We start from the raw sequence: 23783 nt of genomic DNA on the forward strand, positions 1-23783 counted from the left end.
ATCAACAAGGCTAGTTATGAAGGTAACTCGGGGGACATAACCATATATGAAATGCAAGATATGACCTTGACATGGGTGGTATTAACCTTTAGGACCTGTGTATATATATATTTTTTATTTTAAATCTTCAATTATTGAAGGTCAAAACAATACAAGCCAGAAGACAGTAGTACCACATCGATAAATCGACTTTAGAGACACAGTCAATAGGAGTATGACTTTTAAAGATAAAAATAGAATAAAATAATAATCATGTATTGTGGGTGGGGGGCATGACTAGAATCGTTAAAGAAAAAAGTGGGAGAAAAAAGGGCATAAAGTCAAGTAAAAGGAGAGCATGTATGGAAGAAGGATAACCAAGGATGTCGAAGGACATGGAAGTGTTCCTATGCATACTAGTCATGACGTTGGATGTGCAACACCCTGATAATAATGGATTGGAGGGGTAGACTGTTTCCAGTCAGCAACAAGTTGACAAACGGCTGCTGAAACGATGTGTCAGAGAAGTTCATTTTGTTGATGTGTGGCAGAGGGTGTAGAAAGAGATAGGAGTAAAAATGTAGGCTCTAGGGATATAATGAGTTGGAGAAGTGCAAAAGTCAAATTCTAAATGCATAACCAGAAACGAGTAAGTTTTGGACATTTCTACCATTTATGGAGCAAGGTTCCTTCTAAAGAATAGCCCCACAAACATCTATTGGAGGAGTCATCTTTTTAAGTCTTGTATTATTATTATTATCGTAGATGGTGCCACAGTGCTCCGCATTGCCGTACAGTAGAGAAAACAGTACATACATAAAATAGGGACATAAAAAGTAGATAAAATAAATGCAGACATAAAAGAAAAGGGTATGAAGGACCCTGCTATTTAGAGAGCTTACATTCTATGTGGAAGTGGGCACAACTGAAACAAGAGGAGAAAGTGTGTTTCAGAGTGAAGATTGGGATAGTTGTGAGGGTGCATTAGTGTCAATAGTGTTATTGAGGATAAGGTCATGGGTTTGGGGTGGGGTTTCAAAGAACATCTAAACATTTGAAGACTGTGGGAAAGTCTGATTGAGTGTGGTAGGGAATTCCATAAGTGGGGAGCAGCACGAGAGAAGTCTTGTAGGCGCAGGTCAGAGGTAGATCTAAGAGGGTGGGAGGGAGAGTATTTTGATATGAGATTTGAGATGTATGAATGGGTAGTGTTGTTGAGGGCTTTGTAGAAAAGGGGGAATAATTTGAATTTGAATCTGGAAGACACAGGGAGCCAGTGTAGGGATTTGCAAAGTGGTGCAGCAGATGTGGAGCGGTGAGCGAGGAAGATCAGGCTTGCAGCAGCATTTAGGATGGATTGAAGTGTGGATATATCAGTGTCAGGAATGCCAGATAGCAGGAGGTTGCAAAAGTCAAGACGGGAGATGATGAGAGAATGAATAAGAGTTTTGGTAGCATGTTGAGTAAGAAAAGGACGTATTCTGGCATTGTTTTTAAGGTGGAGTCGACAGGACTGGGAGAGAGTCTGGATGTGAGTAATAAATCAGAGGGTGGAGTCAAGTATGACACCAAGGCAGCGGGCTTGGGAGACTGAGCAAATTGTGATGTTATTGACAGTGAGGGAGATTTGAGGGCAGGTGGGGACTCTGGCAGGAGTGAAGATAATATGCTCTGTTTTGGACATGGTGAGCTTTAGGTAGTGTTGGGACATCCATATGGAGATAGCAGAAAGACAGTTGGATACACAAGATAGTACAGAAGGAGAGACATCAGGGAAGAAATATAGATTTAGGTGTCATCAACATATAGGTGGTATTGGAGGCTGAATCAATGAACAAGTGCCCCAAGAGAAGAGGTATACAATGGAAAAAGTTAAGGGCCAAGAACAGAGCCTGTGGGATCCCAACACATAGGGGGAGTGGAGTGGAGAATGTGCCAGATGTAGAAACACTAAAGTAGTGGTTCAATAGGAAGTGAATCAGGAAAGAACTGTGTCACGAAGGCCAATGGAGTGAAGGGTGTGTAGGAGAAGAGGTTGAACAACAGTATCAGAAGCAGCAGAGAGGTCCAGTAGAATGAGTATGGAGAAGTTACCATTAGATTTTGCAGTAAGTAGATCAATTGTCACTTTTGTGAGAGCAGTTTAAGTGGAACATTGGGGGCAGAAGCCTGATTGCACAGAGTTGAGAATGGAATGAAAAGAGAAAAAGTGAGACAGACGTTTGTACACTAATCGCTCAAGTAGTTTGGTGGCAAAGGGGAGGAGAAAAATAGGGTGGTAGTTGGAGAGAGAGGCTGGATCGAGAGTTGGTTTCTTTAGAATAGGTGAGATGAATGCATATATAAAGAAGGATGGAAATGTGCCAGTGAAGAGAGACAGGTTGAAAAGGTGAGTTAGAGGTGGGCATGCAGTGGAGGAGAGGGAGCAGAGTAGTTGGGAGGGAATATGGTAGAGTGGACAGGTTGTAGAGTGAGATGATAAGATGAGTGGAGAGACTTAGGGCTAGATTTACTAAGCTGCGGGTTTGAAAAAGTGGGGATGTTGCCTATGGCAACCAATCAGATTCTAGCTGTCATTTTCTAGATGGCACTAAATAAATGAAAGCTAGAATCTGATTGGTTGCTATAGGCAACATCCCCACTTTTTCAAACCCGCAGCTTAGTAAATCTAGCCCTTTGTCTTCAGTTACTGGAGAGAATGTGGATTGGGGAGTGTAGGTAAAGGTGGGTGGAGTGAGTGGAATTTAGCATGGGGAAAAATCTTGTCGAATGGTGTCAATTTTGTGTTTGAAATAGGTGGCAAATTCATGGGCAGTCAGGGAGGAAAAAGGAGGAGGTACAAGTGGGCAAAGAAGTGAGTTGAAGGTGGCAAAAAGGCGACATGGGTTAGAAGATTGGCAGGATATTAGAGATTTGAAGAATGTTTGTTTGGCAATTGAAAGGGCAGTGCTGTAAGATGAAAGGATGAATTTATAGTGGAGGAAATCGGGATAGGGACGAAGGGATGCAATACCAGCGAAACAATATTTTGAATACATTCTCTTTTATCCTCATGCAAATTGAACTGGATGCAGCTTTCTCTCGGATCTCAGCCCAGTCACCATCATCCAGGGCCTTTCCCAAATCCCGTACCCCAGCCAATTCATGATGGTCACTTATAGTCATATTAGAGAGAGTGAGCACTGAATATGAAGTACAAATCAGACCAGCTGTGGAAGAGGACATGTATATTTTATGGATAATAAAGAGTTCAACTTAGATGAGTAACCATGGGCAACCACATTGGAATTGCAGCTCTTAGGTACTTTTTACATGTGATTTAGGTATCTCGTCTACCATAATAATTGAAATTCCTGGAAACCGTGGAACCAGGAAGTTTTGTCTGGTGTAAGTGAGATGTTGTGAGAAGTAGACAAAGTTGAAGATTGCCAATAGCATTTTAACGGTGGCTCAGTGGTTAGCACTTCTGCCTTACAGCACTGGGGTCATGAGTTCAATTCCTGACCATGGCCTTATCTGTGTGGAGTTTGTATGTTCTCCCTGTGCTTGCGTGGGTTTCCTCCGGGTGCTCTGGTTTCCACCCACACTCCAAACACGTAATAGTAGGTTAATTGGCTGCTATTAAATTGACCCTACTCTCTCTCTGTCTGTGTGTGTGTATGTTAGGGGATTTAGACTGTAAGCTCCAAAGGCACAGGGACCGATGTGAGTGAGTTCTACGAGTACAGCGCGTGGAATTAGTGGCGCTATATAAATAGCTGCTGCTGATGATAGTGGTATCTGACAATATAGGTTGCAGTAGTCTAGGTGGGAAATGAATAGTGATTGATATAAATAGTAAGCGATAGAGAATTTCAGCCATTATGGTCTAAACATGACAATTCTACAAGATTACAAGTGTAAACTGATAGTTATGAAAATCACTCATTTGGTTTGTCGGACGAAAGCTGTAACAATCTGCTTCGTACCTGACGGTAATTTAGAAAAGTTCCAGCGTACGGCGGTCTAGTCATCACACAGGCTGATTGTTATGAATACGAGTTGAAAGATAATTGCAGTTGATTTGCTGCAAGGGAAAAGCCGAGAATGCTGCTACACTCGAGTGATGTAAAATGAAAGCTGATGGGAAGATCATGTAATTACACAAATTTGTGGCTAACGTTCACGCAACTCCTCTGAACTCTGGCTCTGCGGCTGTAAGGAGTAGATTCTTCCTTGGGGTTAAGTATGTTTCAGTCTGAGTACACAAGACACGTTTGTTGTGTATTATGGGCCATGTCGGGGAATTAAACACCAACGATGGAGAATCTCATCTTCCGTTACTGTTGAGTAAACCTTTTAAAATTCTGGACTAATCACGTGAAGATTGCAAATTGAACCGTTTCTCTAAAGATCCATAAGTTATTACGAGCACGCGGTCAGTAAAAGCAAAGATTGTAGAGTTGTCGTGCAGGAAGTCACTTTATTGTTCTTACTTTTAAAGAAAACATGAATTCTATAAAATAAATGGAATTCATTTAGGAGAATCTATAATGGAAAAGGATTTAGGAGTGCTCATAGACAGTAGACTTAGCAATAGAGCTCAATGTCAAGCAGCAGCTGCAAGGGCAAATAAAGTACTGACATGCATAAAAAGGGGCATAGATGCAAGGGAGGACAGTGTAATTTTGCCACTGTATAAATCATTGGTAAGACCTCATCTTGAATATGCAGTACAGTTCTGGGCACCACTCTAAAAGATAATTTGGAACTAGAAAGGGTTCAGAGAAGGGCGACAAAAATGATAAAGAGTATGAAGTCATTACGTTATGAGGAAAGGGTAGCCAGTTTAGGCATGTTTACTTTAGAAAAGAGGCGTCTAAGAAGAGATATGATTACTATGTACAAATACATTAAGGGTCAATACAGAGAACTTTCATGGGAACTTTTTACCCCAAGGACTATACAAAGGACACGTGGTCACCCTCTAAGGTTATAGAAGAGGAAGTTTCACAACCAGCAAAGGAAGGGGTTCTTTACAGTAAGGGCAGTCAAGATATGGAATTCACTGCCAGGGAAGGTTGTGATGGCAGATTCAATAGATATGTTTAGGAAAGGGTTAGACAAATTTTTAACGGAAAAGTGTATCCAGGGATACAACTGTTAATTAAAATGAAGGATAGTAGTGGATATAGGGTAAACTAGGACTGCAATATTGGGTCAGGGGGGATTTTCACAATTGAAACAGATTGGCGGTTGCTTACTCTGGATCAATTTCAAATATAAGTGAGGGATCGCAGGAGATCCAAATAGGTTGAACTTGATGGACTGGTGTCTTTTTTTGACCTCATCAACTATGTTACTATGTAAATACATAGACAAAGGTAGCAATGTACTAACATGTTTTCCTCTGTCGGCTCTTCTCATCTTCTCATGCCGTTGTCTCCAGTTTCCTTGTCACTCCCGCTTATTCTAACTTTTAGTTCATGTATGACTATCTAAATGAGGAAACCACTGTATTCTTAGGCAAGAAAACATGGTGGAAATACGCTTTTTCCACCACTACTATTAAGAACTTTTTTTTATCATTGGTTAAAGCTTGTTAAAAATGTAAAGCAGTAGAGTATTTCTGTTTAACTTTTTAAATTGAATTGTATGTATCCTGGCTGGCCAGGATTAGCCACAAGACAACCTAAGCATGCACCTAAGGCTTGGAAACAATAGTGGGGGCTTCTGGCAGGATATATGGCAGGAGATTATTTAACATCTGATGTGTGTAATCTGGTCATTTATGAAGATTGTGACTAACGGGAAATTAAATGTTTGGCGCAAAGACATTGTACCAGGCCTAGATCCCAATACATTCTTGATTTGTTTCTGTTCCTTGGACTTGCGGAAATAATAATACAATAGTCTATGGAAGATTTAAGAGGCCATAGGAAAACCCTCCTGAGATGAAGGAATCTGAGAACAAAGGTTTTGTTTTTGTTTACAAAATCATGCTATGTAGATTCTTTTTTGGGAAGTTTATGCAAACTAGTGCACAGGAAAAATGTGGCGATGCTCATATCGACCAATCAGATTGTAGCTGTCGTTTCTGTAGCTTTCTGAGACATCATCAAACTGTAGACCGTCTGACAGCTTTCCTGGTAGGTCACATGAGATTAGTGTCACATGATCGTCAGCCTACACCAACAGATAACTTTAATAATGCTGAAGAATGTGCAAGAAAGAATGGGAGGGGCACAGTATTATGTCTGATTTTGTCATGTATAACATATGTGGTGATAACTGTACATTGCAATTGTACATTGACATAAGGTGACGCCACCATGCTGAGAACCAGCCGCTGATCTGGAGGTAAAGCCGCCGACAGCTCCTTACCTGTGAATCTATAGCTGCTGCTGCACCATGGAAGTGATACGCTGGAAGTGTTGCGTTTAGCTATGATGTCACAGCCTAATGTCACACTCCCAGACTGAGGAGCCTAGGATGTTGCCGTCACCTCCTGCATGCTAAGGTCCAATTATGCCCTGGCTAATCATCTAGTTACAATAAGCCTCTTTTTAGACTCTAATCTCTATAGTCTATGGCCCTTATTTTTTTGTATGTTATGCATTATTTTATTTTTATCCTTTATGTTTGTTTTTTTTATGTGCCAAGTTATTTCTGTGCATATCTGAGCTTTTTACTTATCTCCTAATGGCGTTCTGCCATAAACGTAATAATAAAAAAGACTTGTTTACCGAGGTTTACTAAAGAATGTTCTGAACTGGGCGGAATTCGTTTGCAGTTCTGGTGGAATGATCCTTTAAGTACTTGACACAGAAATGGTATGAACTAAGAAAAAAAAAGTTATTTCTGATTAATATTCCAGTGTTTTATCCAAGGCCTATGAATCTCACATTGGATCCTTGGAGGCTCATATCAGTAACGTTGAATCAGTTTTTAGAGGCTTGAAAGCTTCTCATCCACGTGGTCCGTGGAGTTTAACCAAAACAGTAAAAAGAAACACTTGAAAGAGAATTATTTATCACCAAGCACAAGAGCTAATGAAAAAAAGGCTCAGTATTATCCCAAAGCAACAACATACGTTCAATATTAAATTATTCAATTACTTAAATGTTAACATAGTTTCCAAAAAAAGTTTGTTCTGTTTTTATATATATAGTATACACATCCCACCGATCAGCCACAACATTAAAACCACGTGCCTAATATTGTGTAGGTCCCCCTCGTGCCGCCAACAGAGCTCTGACCCATCGAGGCATGGACTCCACAAGACCGCTGAAGGTGTCTTGTGGTATCTGGCACCAAGACGTTAGTAGCAGATCCTGTAAGTTGCGAGGTGGGGCCTCCATGGCTCGGACTGGTTTTTCCAGCACATCCCACAGATGCTCGATCAGACTGAGATCTGGGGAATTTGGAGACCAAGACAACACCTTGAACTCTTTGTCATGTTCCTCAAACTATTCCTGAACAATTTTTGCAGTGTGGCAGGGTGTATTATCCTGATGAAAGAGGCCACTGCCGTCAGGGAATACCGTGGCCATGAAGGGTATACTTGGTCTGCAACAATGTTTAGGTAGGTGGTACGTGTCAAAGTAACATTCACATGAATACCAGGACCCAAGGTTTACCAAAAGAACATTGCCCAGAGCATCACACTGCCGCCGGCTTGCCTTCTTCCCATAGTGTATCCTGGTGCCACCTCTTCCCCAGATAAACGATGCACACACACGGCCGTCCACATGATGTAAAAGATAATGTGACTCATCAGACCAGGCCACCTTCTTGCACTGCTCCATGGTCCAGTTCTGGTGCTCACTTGCCCATTGTAGGTGCTTTTGGCGGTGGACAAGGGTCAGCATGGGCACTATGACCTGTTTGTGGCTACGCAGCCCCATGTGCAGCAAGCTGTGATGCACTGTGTGTTCTGACACCTTTCCGTCATAGTCAGCATTAACTTTTTCAGCAATTGTGCTACAGTAGCTCTTCTGTGGGATTGGACAAGATGGGGTAACCTTTGCTCCCCACATATATCAGTTGCTCTGACCCAGTCATCTAGTCATCACAATTTGGCCCCTGTCATAGACGATTAGATCCTTACACTTGCCCATTTTTCTGGTTCCAACACATTAACTTCAAGAAGTGACTGCTCACTTGCTGCCTAATATATCCCACCCCTTGACAGGTGCCATTGTACCCAGATAATCAATGTCATTCACTTCATTGTCAGTGGTTTTAATGTTGTGGCTGAACAGTGTATATTTGTAATGTAGAATGTAGCATACAATCTCAGTAGGTGACAATTTCTTCATTTTTATCATGTTACATGAATAACTGCTCATATAATCATACTTATTTCCACCAGCACAACAATCTCAGCCTTGAGATGCCACGATTTTCGTCATCCGTCAGATTTCCATTAAAATTGCAATGTTTCGCTCCGATTGTCTAGTACAAAGGCCTTTCAGCGAGGCTGATTTTATAAACATTAACCTATATATTTATACAATATAGACCAGTCAGCGACACCACTAAGAAAAGTATTCAGTCCAAGAGCTGGATGCATTCAATGCAATAAGCAGAGAGGGGGAGATATTTGTGAGATTTCCTGAATGAACAACAGCTATGGCATTGTGTAGAAAAGCAGTTCATCTTATACAGTACAATACCATACACCGGGGGAAACGACAGCTGTTCCGTAGGTAACTGTGATGGTGGTGTTGCCTATAGCAACCAATCAGATTACATATCTTCTTTTTATTGTACAGTTTAGGAAATGAAAGCAAGCATCTGATTGATTGCCGTGGGCAACACCAGCTTTTCTACCCAGTTTCCTGAGGAAATATTTTCAGAAATGTCACTACTTTTAGCTAAAGTCACTGTAAAAAAAAGTGGTCAAGAAGTATATATATATATGTATGTATATATATATATATATATATATATATATATATATATATATGTGTGTGTGTGTGTGTGTGTGTGTATATATATATATATATATATATATATATATATATATATATGTGTGTGTATATATATATATATATACAATTATATGAAGGGTTAACTAGCATTGTTAGCAAAGAAGCAATTTAGAATTTCCGCTTAAATCTTGGCAAACTAATGCACCGACCGCTGATAGTAATGCATGTTAGTCTAAATATCCTCATGATTTGCCTAAACGGCTTCTGATTTGTATAATGTGCTGATTAAATTAAAATGAATAGGAATGTGCAGTGTATTTATTTTTGTTTTATCTATTTTTCCCTGGGCAGCCATATTAAGGCCTACCAAGTTTCTCTCCACATTCAAATGTGAGGGGTTTAATTATTTTTTTTTAACCTGAATACAGCTCCCCACTCTTTCTCTTCAACAGCCAATTTGGTCTTGTAGGTTGCCTAATGAAGAAGACATTTTGTATGTTTACAATTAGAGAATGTTTTTTTGTTTTTTTAAACTTCTTTAAAATTTAAAAAATAAATAGTAAACGTGTTCATCTGTTAAAGTCAAGACCAAAAGATTGTTTGAAATTAAAAATACAAACCGATTTAATTAAAAAAAAATTAAAAAAAAATAGTGTATGTATAAATGAAGTTGTGTGATAATATATTTGTAAGAGAACAAAATACCTTAAAAAAAGGAAATATTTTGAATGATTACTGATCAATTTCCTTCAATCAAAATGTATTTTGAATTGAGTGATTTTTTTCTTTAAAGTATTTCCTTCATGCCAACAAAGACGACCACATTAATATATTTGTATGTAATGGCTACACGTATATTTATGGCACTTGAGCAGTCAGAATTCTTCTAAATGATCCCAGTAATTGTCAAAATAACAGCTAGGACTGCTATGCTATGGTTTTGATTTTCTACTTACACATTAATCTTTTTTTTTCTTACATTAACATGGACTCATTTTCCCTTCAATACTGCCATCTGTCCCATCTGTTGGGATCTATTTAATATTGTCTATAATCTGTCTTTCCTCAATAAAACTATATTCTTAGAATATACATATCTGTCCTTTTCCTACACAGAATTATTTTTTTTTACAGTGTCATCCTCCATTTCTTGTTAATATTGTATTTAACACAGTGTTGACTAGGGAGTATCTCTGCTTCAAAATGGCTACCTTCTTGAAAAATCTGGACTATGTACAGTGCCTCGACTAAAACATTTCTGTGGCACGGTCAGGCGATTTTTTAAATCAAGGCAAAAATGGTGTCGAAAGCTGCCGTTATTAATTTGCTGTGAGGGTTTAATATCCCCACGGCCGTCATCCAGCTATGCTGACTGTAAGATCCTAATGCAGCGTAGGAATCAGCGCTCGCTACTGCACCAGATCCGTAATATTTATCTGCCCCTTAATGCTCTGATTTACTAGCTGTGCAATTTCACCTCGTTTGCCCTACTGTACATAAAATTAAGAGGCGGCCATGCATACCCTAATGCATCATTTATGAAATGACAGTGTCCCGAACCCTCTCCGTGTACACGCACACGTTCCCATTATCCTTCCTGATGTATAGAGCTGTATTAATGTCCCCCCCCCCCCTTACATAAACATATGTAGTACCACTTGTACCACAGCAGGTGGTTTAGATTGTTGGATTTACAGTTCTGCAACTCAGCCTTCGTGAACGACCTGAAACGGGGGGTTGCTTTTTCTCCACGCACATCAGTATGACATTTTTTTTATTATAATCAACAGCTTGTCTCTAGGGAAGGGGGGGGGGGTATGATTATTATCAGGATATGCATCCAAAAACATTCTTTTAATTTTTTCCCCCTCTTCACAAAGATCTTTGCAGCCCCCTCCTTTCCTACCCCTTCTCCCAGCTGCAGCCTACTTGCAGCAGATTAGAGGAGTAGCCCCAGTGTAATAATGACAGGCATATTGTAAGGGGAGGGGGGGACGCTGCTGAATATCTCACTAACACCCACTGAAGAGTGGAGCTGGCTTAGGAAAGAATAAATGAAAGAACAGAGAGGAGAAATATGGAGACAATTGCCATTGCCTATTGTGAATGCTCACAGGCTGTAATCTCTTATTTTGCAGCATAAAGTGGTCTGGTGGCATGGAATGGCCTCTGGGATGTATATAAGGAATCCATCTCTCTCTCTCTCTCTCTCTCTCTCTCTCCTCTGTCAGTCCCGTTACTCAGGTCCCGAGTGGTACAAAAAAATAAAGACAGCAGAGGAGCCCATCTGGCATCTTATCAGTTCTGTCAAGTCTTGCATACGGTAAAATGCTAATGACCTGGATATAGCTCATGCAAAATGCAGCACAGAGTGCGAGAGAAGAAGGAGAGGAATGAAGTCATAGACTTATAGAGCTAGCTCAGGCATCCTATAGCTTATCAAATGCACCACCGAGCGGCCACTATGCTACGACGTTACCCATATCCCAGATATATTACGATGTTACCCATATCCCAGATATATTACGATGTTACCCATATCCCAGATATATTACGACGTTACCCATATCGCAGAAAAATAAATACTTTGGCGCATATATATATATATATATATATATATATATATATATATATACATACACATACACATATATATATATATATATAAATATATATATATTCATATATATATATATATATAAATATATATTTATATGTGTATATATATATATATTTTCTAGGTGGATATATATATATATATATATATATATATATATATATTTATATGTATATATATATATATATATATATATATATATATGCACACACATATACAATATATATATATGTATGCATACTTCTATATATCTTTGTCATAAGTGCATGTATATTTATAAAGCATGTTGAAGTCAAGAAGTATGTATCTCTAAACCATTCTCAGTAACTAAATAGGCAAATCATAACTACATAACATTAAAAAAAACATAATATGTAAAATAATTTGCTGTCATATTAATGTAAAAAATATTTTTCAATTTTTTTCTTGTAACTACAAATTTATTGCATTTTTTTTTTTTGTTACTATTATTGATACATCTTTAAAAATGAGTTGTGTATTAGGAAGAGGGAGTCACTCTTGCTTATAGTATAGAATATATTTTTTAAACATAAGTAGAGAACATCAAACCCTCCGGAATATATAAAATTGACTTGAAGGTAGATGGTTTCTGTGCAGGAAGCTGAGGTTGGAGCTCAGGTCTTTGTTGTACCCAGTACGCTACATCTATAACTGTGAGCGTGCACAGTGTTGGTTAATAGAACCATGTCTCCACAGAATTTAAAGACTACTAGTAGAAGTGAGAATATTTTTTTGCGAGAGGTCTGTATTAATTAACGTCAACTGAAAGCCCCCCCCTGCTCATTACAGAGTCATTCTCTCAAGATGGGGTAATTATACCGTTTCCAGAGGGTGATCTCCTTTTCTGCAGATATGAGCAGCCATAACAATGGCTTATTTCAAGGGGGAAATATCATTTTTGACAAGCGCTTCACTCACAAATACCTATTTATTTCTACCGAGTGCATCTGCTACATCTGGCGAGGCAGGTATATGCCGTCATTTTACTGCAGAATTTTAGTTTTTTGTAAAACGGTATATAGGATATAAATTAAAACCACTGAATTTTTATTTTTTTTGCGAGGTAGTTTATTTAACAACTCCCAAACTAATCCACGGGACACGCTTTTGGGTTAAAGTAACGTTTTATTCCCATATACACTACCATTAAGAGTAATGTAATTGTACTGTACAAAGGAGGTCTGCGTTTAGGCCTTTTTAGCCAGGGCATTAACAATACAGTGAAATGTTATTTAAATAGGTAATACGTACTGTACATTTTAATGGTAGTAATTATTGAGCACATAGATATGTGGGACAAAAAAGATAAAGGGGTAGATTGATCAAACCTTCTAAAATGGAAAAGTGGAGGTGTTGCCCTTAGCAGCCAATCAGATTCCAGCTATCATGTTCTAGAATCTTTTAGATAAATGATAGCTAGAATCTGATTGGTTGCTATGGGCAACAACTCCACTTTTCCATTTTAGAAGGTTTGATAAACCTACCCAAAAGATGGAGAGGTTGTTTAGTGAGGAATAATCTCCAGAGCACATTGATTTTCATATTTCTTGCGTTGCTTGTACAGTACACATCTAGAAACAGCCTTGTTGTCTGGATTTTATAAAGACTCCATCTTGACAGCAGAGGTCGGTCATCAAATATACACAGTAGCTGCTTCTAATCTTAGTAATGGTACTTTGAGGTTTTTCTCTGTTGTGCCATAAATCTAATAACTAATACATTATTCCTTGCCCAGTTAATTTTTGTAACGTTAGTCATGTTTTATTGAAATATACTGTAGATTTGTAATAAATAGACATTTTATTACTCTAACCCCTGGCCCCTGCTCACCTGTTTAGGGAGCCTGGGTCTCAGGGGATTATGTCACAGGAAAGGAGAAGCCTCCAGCAGGGGGCAGTCCAATGCTACTTTGGGTGCTGGAGACCACATGGCCAGCATGCTCACGGAATGAAGCTTCCATTAGTCCAGAGCCCTGCTAATTTTGAGAGAGTTTATCACCAAAACAGAGGAAGAAGTTGGAGAAGTGTAGGAGTGGGGCCATAGGGGAGGTAGGTCCACTGAGTAACCAAGTGTAGCCAATGGGTTTAGAGTCCACTGAACCTGCTAGAGAGATGAAGTAACTGTGAGACTAAGGACTTTGGAGAGATGTGCTGCAAGGAGAATCATATACACAAAGGACAACACCATTATAGTGACAGTAAAGACAATGAGAAGGACTGAAAATCCCCCTAGAAAGAACAATAAGTCTTGCAGAGAAGCTACATGTATGACAGAACTGCCAACCTTACAAAGAAAGCTGACAGTCTTGCCGAAAGATCTGCCAATCTATCAGGGAAAGCTGCCAGGTTACTAGAGAGGGATGCTAGAATCACAGAGGGAACTACCATTCTCAGAGGGGTGTCCAGTCCAGAGGGAGTCCGAGTCCAGTCCTGAGGTAGTGCAGGTCTAGTCTAGAGGGAGTCCAGGTCCAGTTCAGAGGGAGTCCAGGTCCAGTTCAGAGGGAGTCCAGGTCCAATCCAGAGTGAATCCAGGTCTAATCCAGAGAGAGTCAGGAATTGTCCCAGCTGCCTGCTGTTACTACGACTGGCACATTACAGCCTATAAAGAGGTGTCGGTGGAGACCCAGCCAGGCCTTTGATCTGGGTTTCAAGCAGGGCCATCTTAACAACATTATGGGCCCCCGGGCAAAGCAGTGCACCGGGGCCCATATATATATATATATATATATATATATATATATATATTAGAGATAGATAGATATAGAGATAGATAGATGTACTTACTCAGTGACCCTTAAAGGTTTTTTTTGCAGGTTTTTTCTTTTGCAGGATTATTTCTTTTAATTAAGAGCCCTGGCTATGGGGCCCCCTTGCCCGTGGGGCCCCCGGGCACCTGCCCATCGTGCCCAATGGAAAAGATGGCCCTGGTTTCAAGTGCCCTCCAGGTTTCCAGTACTGGTCGGTGTCCATGGCAAGTGTGGGTAACCAGCTACATATAGCACTGCACCATACATGGTGCTAAACACGAGTACTGCAGGTTGCCTGAGCTAGCCGTCTGGTCTTGAACTGCCCTACAGTTATTGTGCTGATAACAGATGGAAATAATGTAAAACATGATCTATTCTTTGTATAATGCTTTTTTTAAATGGCAAAGGTTTTATAAATATTTATTCATCTATTTTTACATATTTTTAATTTTTTTTTTAGTGGAAATGATTTAGTTCAGATCTAGACTTTTGGTTCCAATGAATACTTATCTGCAGACTCTGTCTTTGGCCCAGTATCACCAGGGCAGCTCGGCTACTACCTTGGTATTATATGAAATGAAAATATTTGTAGTCTATGGTATGCACTACACTATTGATTATAATTATCAATGACTATTGTAGTTGTGGTAAGCAACGAGACTGGTTTCACCGTTCCTCCCAATATATATATATTTATATATTTGTATGTCCTGTTACATTGTACGTGACATATGGTATGCTGTATTGTGCTATTTACTGTGTTAGCTATGTGTATTGGTAGATGTGCTTTATTCTAATTTGCGCCTAGGCATTATCTGGTTTATGTATTATTATTGTATTTATATATTATTACTGGATGTATTTGTACCCTTCACAGCATAAATCCAGCAGATCCATATATCTGGTATTAATCTATTAGGTAGTTTTATTGGCTGCTGAGGGAATTACACACTCAAAAATTAAATGTTTCCTACACAAAGTGGCGGCAGCTCCCAATCTTACACCACATAGACACAAGACTGGGAGGACCCAGGATGGACTGAGAGCATTGATGGAACTATCACCGCTGCAGGGGGTGCAGCGACCATGGGGCCTGGAGGTCACAGAGAAGTGACAGGAGAGAGGAACATGAGAGAAAGATTTTAGTAAAAGTAGAGAGTCAGGCTGAGAGGAGTGACAGAGTGAATTAACATGAGAGTTCATAGTAGGTGAAGAGAGTCAGACAGAGAGGAGCCATTAAGCCCCGACCACCGCGATTCAATTCCATGAATTTCATTTGTTTAATAAAATAGGGGCGTGGCCATGGTGACGCCCCCCTACACTTGTCACACGGCCTGTCCTTCCAGGACCTCCCAGGGGACAGGTTGTAAAAGTTGGCAAGTATGGTTAACGTAGGAGAACGTTCCTGGTGAATAGAGCCAGTAAGGCAGAAGTGACAGAAAGTGAGGTAACGCAAGGGAGAGATTTTAGTGTGTGAAGAAATACACAGAGGGAAGTACCAGAGAGATAGAGAGTTTAAGGGGAAGATTATAACAGAGATTGAAAATACATGGATAATATGAATAGAGACAAGTAGACATTTTTAGTGCAAGTAGGGGCTCATCTGTCCCTCGGGATGGTCCCAAGTAGGCTACCTTGGGGTGAGTTACCCGTCTACCTGCATTTGTTTTCCTTTAAAATGTTCCTAATAGGGTGCTGACCCGATTCTTGCCTCTTGGCCTAAGTTTTCTCTGCCAGACCCTGAGTGCAAGAGAAGAAGTATGTAAAGCAAAGGAGGGAAGAGAAGCTAGAGACAGAGAGACAGTAATGTAGAATACTGTGGGAGGGAATGTTTCAGAAAAAGTTGATTTAAGGAGCAGAACTAAGTCATTACAAAGATCCAGGCTGAGTCCAGCGATGGCCAGGGAAACTGTGCCAGACCCAAGTATAAGGCACCTGGAGAATTACCCTGTAACCCCAACGAAGTGACAGTGATCACAAACATCACCCAAATCTCTAGGGAAATCACCAGTTACAGATAAAGTGGTAGCACTAAATAGGCGCAAAAAAATGCTATTTAGTTATAATAAGTCTTGGTCAGGTGGAGCTTTTTATAGTTACAGTCCGACAGAATTGGACACTGAGTATAATGATAAACAAGGTGAAAACAAATAGCTACCTGCAACAGTACACTGAAGGTATCATCCAAGGTCTTCATATTTGTGTATGTGCTGTGTGTGTGCAAATATATATATACACACACACACACACTATATGGACAAAAGTGTTTGGATGCTAGACCATTACACCAACAGGGACTGTAATTACATTGTATTCAAATACTTTAATATGGAGTTGGTCCCCCTTTTGCAGTGATAACAGCTTCCACTCTTCTTGGAAGGCTTCCACAGGATGTTTCTATGGGAATTTGTGTCCATTCATTCTGTGGAGCATTTATGAGGTCAGGCACTGATGTTGGAGGAGAAGGTCTGGCTCACAATCTCTGTTCCAGTTCATCCCAAAGGTGATCGATGGGGTTGAGGTCAGGACTCTGTGTGGGCCAGTCAAGTTCTTCTACCTAGAACTCATCAAACCATGTCTTTGTAGTCCTTGCTTTGTGCACTGGGACACAGACATGTTGGAATAGAAAAGGGCCTTCCCCAAACTGTTTCCACGAAGTTGGAAGCATAGCATTGTCCAAAATTACTTCATATGCTAAAGCATTAAGTTTGCCCTTCACTGGAGATAAGGGGCCTTGCCCAAACTCTGAAAAACAGCCCCATACCATTATCCCTCCTCCACCAAACTTTACAGTTGGCATAATGCAGTTGTCACGGGCACTAGGAGTTGCTACCCGAGTTTCACCAGATGGTACTCTGCTGGAGAGGCGGGGATATGGCACGCACCTCAAAGCAGGCAGGTGAATAATTGGAGCGACACAACAGCAGGAGAGTAGAGATAGTCTGAGGCAATCAATGACTTGGAGTTGGAAACTGGAGGTAATGTAGACACGAGGAGTGGACGTGGATCGGTGATGATAGGTAGAGGAGGAGTCAGTGGTCTGCGTACGGCAAGTTGTACCACTGCTCTGATGGGAAGAATAGGATTGGTGCAGGTAGGTAGCAGGGTAGTCGGTGGTCTGCGTGCAGCAAGTTGTACCACCGCTATGGTGAGGAAACGGGTCCAGGTGTAGGTAGGTAGCAGGGAAGTCAGTGGTCTGCGTGCAGCAAGTTGTACCACTGCTGTGGAGGGAGTGAGGACTTGTCCAGGTGCAGGAGAGTGAAGTTGAAAGGCAAACTGTGTATGTATGGGAACAGCGCGAGTAGAGCAATGTCTTGGAAGGCACAATGAATAGTCTGTATATAGTTGGTGCCTTGCAGTGGGGAGAAGCTGATCACAGCAGATTATGCACAATGACGCCAAGTAGTAGCGTGAGTAGATAACGAGCTTGAGTGACAGCTAGTCCTAACTGGAGCAATGCGGAAAACACAGTACCCTGCGCAACAAACAACAATGGATGCAACTGGTATGTGAGTAGAATAGATAATAGTCAATAGTTAGTAACGCATACCCAGTTGTGTAGATCCGGAATCAGCTGGGAGATGAAGCGTTGTAGCGGTATGGGAACCGCCGCTGAGTTGAGCAGGGAAGCAGCGTGGAAGCTGTGACACGATCAGCAGGGTGTCAGCGTTGGAACGGTCAGAGGACCGCTGCTGAGTGGAGCCAAGAGCAGCGTGGAAGCTGTAACACGATCAGCAGGATGTCAGCGTTGGAACGGTCAGAGAACCGCTGCTGAGTGGAGCCAGGAGCAGCGTGGAAGCTGTGACACGATCAGCGGGATGATAGTGTTGTAGCGGTGTGGGAACCGCCGCTGAGTTGAACAAGGGAGCAGCGTGGAAGCTGTAGTAAGAACAATCTGCACACAGTTTGGAAACTGTACAACGAGTAAAGCTGGAAGCAGTCTGGGATCTGTACACACCTATAGAAGTTCACTTGGGAATGAGACTTCAAGATCAGGCCCCTACCTAGGGTTGCAGGTGCCTCAAATAGGGTGAGGTGATTGATCTGTCAATCACCTCCATGGACAGGTGAAGCTACTAGCGAGACCTGCGCATGCGCAGATGGCAGGATAGCGAGCGGCCACGATTCCACACAGGTGTAGGTAGAAAAGATGGAGGACCTCGCACCAGAGTAGAGGCACTCACGGTCCTGTGAGTGACAGCAGTCAGGCAGGTAACGTTCTCCTGGCATCCGCCAATCCCAGACTAGCCCATCTGACTGCCAAACAGAGAAGCGTGATTTGTCACTCCACAAAACACGTTTCCACTGCTCCACAATCCAGTGTCGGTGTGCTTTACACCACTCCATCTGACGCTTGGCATTAGTCTTGGTGATGTGAGGCTTGCATGCAGATGCTCGGCCATGGAAACCCATTCCATTAAGCTCCTGCCGCACAGTTTTTGTGCTTACATTAATATCAGTGGAACTTCGGAACTCTTCAGCTATGGAATCAGCAGAGCGTTGGTGACTTTAACACACCATGTGCCTTAGCAGTCGTTGACCCCGCTCTGTGATTTTATGTGGTCTTCTGCTTCGTGGCCGAGTTGCTGTTGTTCCTAAACGCTTCCACTTTCTAATAATATCACTTACAGTTGACCTTGGAATATCCAGCAGGGATGTAATTTCACGAACCGTCTTATTGTAAAGGTGGCATCCTACCACAGTACCACACTTGAAGTCACTGAGCTCTTCAGAACGACCCATTTTGTATCACAAATGTTTGCAAATGGAGACTACATGACTAGGTTCTTGATTTTATACGCCTCTGGCCTGATTGAAACACCTCAATTCAATAATTAACAGGTGTGGCCAAATACTTTTGTCCATATAGTGTATATGTTTATTGTGACAAAAACACTGGAATAGTTATGGATGAAGAGTGAGGGCTTCATCCATTGGGTCCCATTTCGGGTCTTTTGGGCCTTCAGCTGGGTTGGGTATGAAATCCAGATGGAAGAAGTGCCGACAGACTAAATGCCAGTATTTCAATTTGGCCAACACTGATTAAAATCCGACATTGTGATTTCCGACAGTCAAAATGCCAACAGTCACAATGCCAACATTAAATCAGCAATTCCAGCGACTATACAGTCACTGGAGCTGCCGATGGTACGCGGTCTTAAAAATAAATAAATACAATTTAACAAAAAGCTTGCCGTCCCCCCAGTCCTGTTAACCTTAGTGCTGGTTAGAGGAAAAGTGGGGGTCAAATAGCATTGGGTCCCAATGACTCTTCTCAACTAGCACTAGGCTTAGCCAGTCGGGGCTGGTGGCACTATAGCAGGTGAACAACAGTGTAGGGCCCCTCTGCCATTATGGCAAAAATAAAATAAAAAACCCTTACCTTGAGGTCACGTCAGCTGGCAATCCGGCTCTCCCCCCCCTGTTCTCCTCCTCCGTGCTGCGCTCGCAGTGAATGTCGGGCGTGACGTCATCACGCCTGACATTTTCATTGCAGAGTGCAGCACGGAGGAGTCACACCCACGCGCGCGCTAGAACTAGCAGCAGCAGTGAATCGGAAAAAAAGAAGAGAAGAGGATCGGAAAACAAGCCGATTAAAAGATAAGTTAACGGGGATTTGAAAAAAGTGAGATATCTACTATATAAATGCCTAGTGACGTGTGTGGAAAAAAAAACCCCAAGCTGCAGCGCCACCTGCTGGGCAGAGTTATACAATGACCTATATATTTCTTGAAGGAGAAGTGACAGTTGGGAGTGGTTGGTGGTTGCCGGGGGTGACAGTGGGGAGTTTTTAACACCTTAAGTAGCTTGATGAAGGATGTGGCGATGAAGATGAAGGATGAGGTGATGGAGAAAAATGATGAGGTGGTGACATGTGGACAAAACCACGTTAAAAAAGGGCGCTTGCATCGAGAAGTAACGCTCTTCCCCTGAGGAGGCCTGGGATAGGCCTAAATGCATGACAAGAACCTTTTTAACACCTTAAGTAGCTTGATTTGACTAGAATGCATGAGTATCATGCACGGGTTAACTTGTGTATATATATATATATATATAATCACTTTTTTTCTTAGCACACACACACACACACACACACACACACACACACACACACAGACACTGCTTTCATTGCTCTGTCTGTTGAATACAATTACCAGTATCTATCATTATTCTGCATGTTTGGACAAATACACACTGCAACAACTCTGTTTCTTGGATATTTCTTTTGATAACTGCAGGTTTATGTTTGAGCATACTGTAGAATTGTTTGTGGTTGTCAATGATAGATGTACTTCTAATATGTACAATGTGGGAATATTTGTATCTAGAATAAGATTTGTGCTGGCACTGTGATTTCTTTTTATTTTATGCATTTTGAAGCCTTTAACAGATTGTGATTGTCAATATTACGAAAAAAGGTTTATATAATAGATTGGGCACCCCTCTATGAGGACTATAAAAAGGTCCTTTGCACTAAAGAAGTTGAACAGCCCCTATATATATATATAGTGGCCCCGGTGCACTGCTTTGCCCGGGGGCCAATAGTGAGGTTTAGATGGCCCTGGTGGTAACCCCTGTCCGCTCCCCCGATACCTGAATCTCGGAGGTGACTCTCGGTCCTGGAGGATATAGTGTCCATCCAGAAGTAAACAAATGCCATCATTACCAGCTAGCATTGTCTCAGACACTCTACAGCATAAAAATATATCATTTTTAAATACTGAGATTGTGTTCAGTAAACCGCTTTGATATTGTATAGGTGCAAACACTGTATTGGTGCACATTTCATTCTAACAATGAATCTGTGATCTTATATGTGTATACTGCTACGGTGTACTGTATAATGACTCCGATGAAGCTCTTATTAATGAATACCATTGCTGTTCGCCTTTCACTAGGACCTGCCTTGTATGCCAAGATTTTCCACCAGGACACATGATAAATGGACCTTTAACATTGACTGGGAACAAGGATATGACGTGAGGAAAGAATTGAGAGGGGTTATTAATCATCCAGAACTAATATGAAAAGTGCACCAAGTAATGGCACCAGATCAGGGATCTGTGATTGATTATTTGAGGGCAATAATTTTGTTTTGTTTGCACATTTCAGATAAAATCATTATCCGCTGATACAGAATTCCGGTATTTTACTATATACCGTTTATGTCTTGATATTTTCTAGTAACTCTATGACGATTTACTGGAAAACATTAAATATGTGCCTAAAATATCAATGTATAGCCATTATTTTCTCTATCACAAAGTCAGTATGATGACGCAGGATAGGGCAGTAGTAGTTTAGGGGAAGCAGGTAATGCGTTGTTTCTTTATTTGACCACTGTTACTTCTTATGTACTCCTGCCAGCATAATCAATCAATGATCCTTAACATTATTAATTTCTTGTATACAGATGTTTCGTGATGGACGTTGGACTTCTTGTCAATGTAGGGGTAGGAATGGGGCGAGGAGCAGCGCATGTAGTCTTAAACCGCTTACAGGGTGATGTCCTCCCCCTCGCAGAAATAACAGAAGGAAAAACAAATAAAAAGATATTTTTTTGTGGTGAAAAAAGTTCACAGTTTTTATTAAATATGGATTAGAATTTTGAAGATGGTGTCAAAGAGCTATCCAGCCCCAGCCGTAACCATTGGAAGTGTCCTTCTGCCCCGCCGCCCATTGGCATTGGAGATCTCACCCACCCCTAGCTCTAACAGGACTCGCCCACATACCTCCCAATTGTCCCGATTTCAAGGCAACATTTATTACACATTATGCCTCCATATCTATATTACAATATGCAAAAAACAACTATTTAAGACAGATGAATGCAATGTTTAATTTACATAGTAGAAAGTGAAAACATTCATCATATTCACCGATCAGCCACAACATTATAACCTATAAGTGAACTGAATAACTTTGATTATCTCGTTACAATGGCACCTGTCAAGGGTTGGGATATGTTAGGCAGCAAGTGATGAGTCAGTTCTTGAAGTTGATGTGTTGGATGCAGCTCAAATGGGCAAGTGTAAGGATCTGAGCGACTTTGACAGGGGCCAAATTGTGATGGCTAGATGACTGGGTCAGAGAATCTCCAAAACGGCAGGTCTTGTGGGGTGTTCCCAGTATACAATGGTTGGTATCTACCAAAAGTGGCCCAAGGAAGGACAATCGGTGAGCCGGCAACAGGGTCATGGGCGCCCAAGGCTCATTGATGCCTGTGGACACCGAAGGCTGGCCCGTCTGGTCCAAACCCACAAAAGAGCTACTGTAGTACAAATTGCTGAAAAAGTTAATGCTGGCTATGATAGATAGATGTCAGAACACACTGTGCATCACAGTTTGCTGTGTATGGTGCAGCATAGTCGCAGAACAGTCAGAGTGCCCATACTGACCCTTGCCCACCGCTGAAAGTGCCAACTATGGGCATGTGACCAGTGCCAACTATGGGCATGTGACCAGCAGAACTGGACCATGGAGCAATGGAAGAAGGTGGCCTGGTCTGATATAACAGATTTTTTTTTACATCATGTGCATAGCTGGGTGCATGTGCGACATTTGCCTGGGGAAGAGCTGGCCCCAGTATGCACTATGGGAAGAAGACAAGCCGGCAGAGGCAGCGTGATGCTCTGGTCAATGTTCTGCTGGGAATCCTTGGGTACTGGCATTCATCTGGATGTTACTTTGACAGGTACCACCTACCTAAACATTGCTGCAGACCAAGTACAACCCTTCATGGCCACGGTATTCCCTGATGGCAGTGGCCTCTTTCAGCAGGATAATGCACCCTGCCACACTGCAAAAATTGTTCAGGACTGGTTTGAGGAACATGACAAAGAATTCAAGGTGTTGATTTGGCCTCCAAATTCCCCAGATCTCAATCTGAACTAACATCTGTGGGATGTGCTGGAAAACAAGTCTGAGCCATGGAGGCCCCACCTCGCAACTTACAGGACTTAAAGGATCTGCTGCTAACGTCTTGGCGCTAGATACCACAGAACACCTTAAGGGTCTTATTTAGTCCATGCCTAGGCGGCTCAGAGCTGTTTTGGTGGCACGAAGTGGACCTACACAATATTAGGCAGGTGGTTTTAATGTTGTGGTTGATCAGTGTATTATTATTGTACAGCAGAAACCTCTATGACAGTAACATCAAGGTGTAAGTTATGATTAAAACAGGGGAAAATATGTTGCAGCCATCTCTGCTCAAAAGATTTAAATGTTTTTAGCAATGCAAACAGCTTCCGGGGAGAATAGATCTCTTTGCAGTGCACGGCCTCTTTGTTGTACTGGGCCTTGGGTGTCACTCAAGAAAAAATGTGAAGACATAACATCGATATAGGTCTAGTGTTCACATCCAAGAAGAAGAAGAGAGCAGGGGTACGGAGGGAGGGTGGGTGGAAGAGTCGGCAGAGAAGCTGCTATTTAATTTCATCCTTTGCAGAATGTCAGCATTAACCACACCCACCCAGGCTGTGAAAGGCGCGAGAGACGATGCTAT

Source organism: Mixophyes fleayi, chromosome 3, assembly GCF_038048845.1.
Source record: "Mixophyes fleayi isolate aMixFle1 chromosome 3, aMixFle1.hap1, whole genome shotgun sequence".
Taxonomy (NCBI): domain Eukaryota; kingdom Metazoa; phylum Chordata; class Amphibia; order Anura; family Limnodynastidae; genus Mixophyes; species Mixophyes fleayi.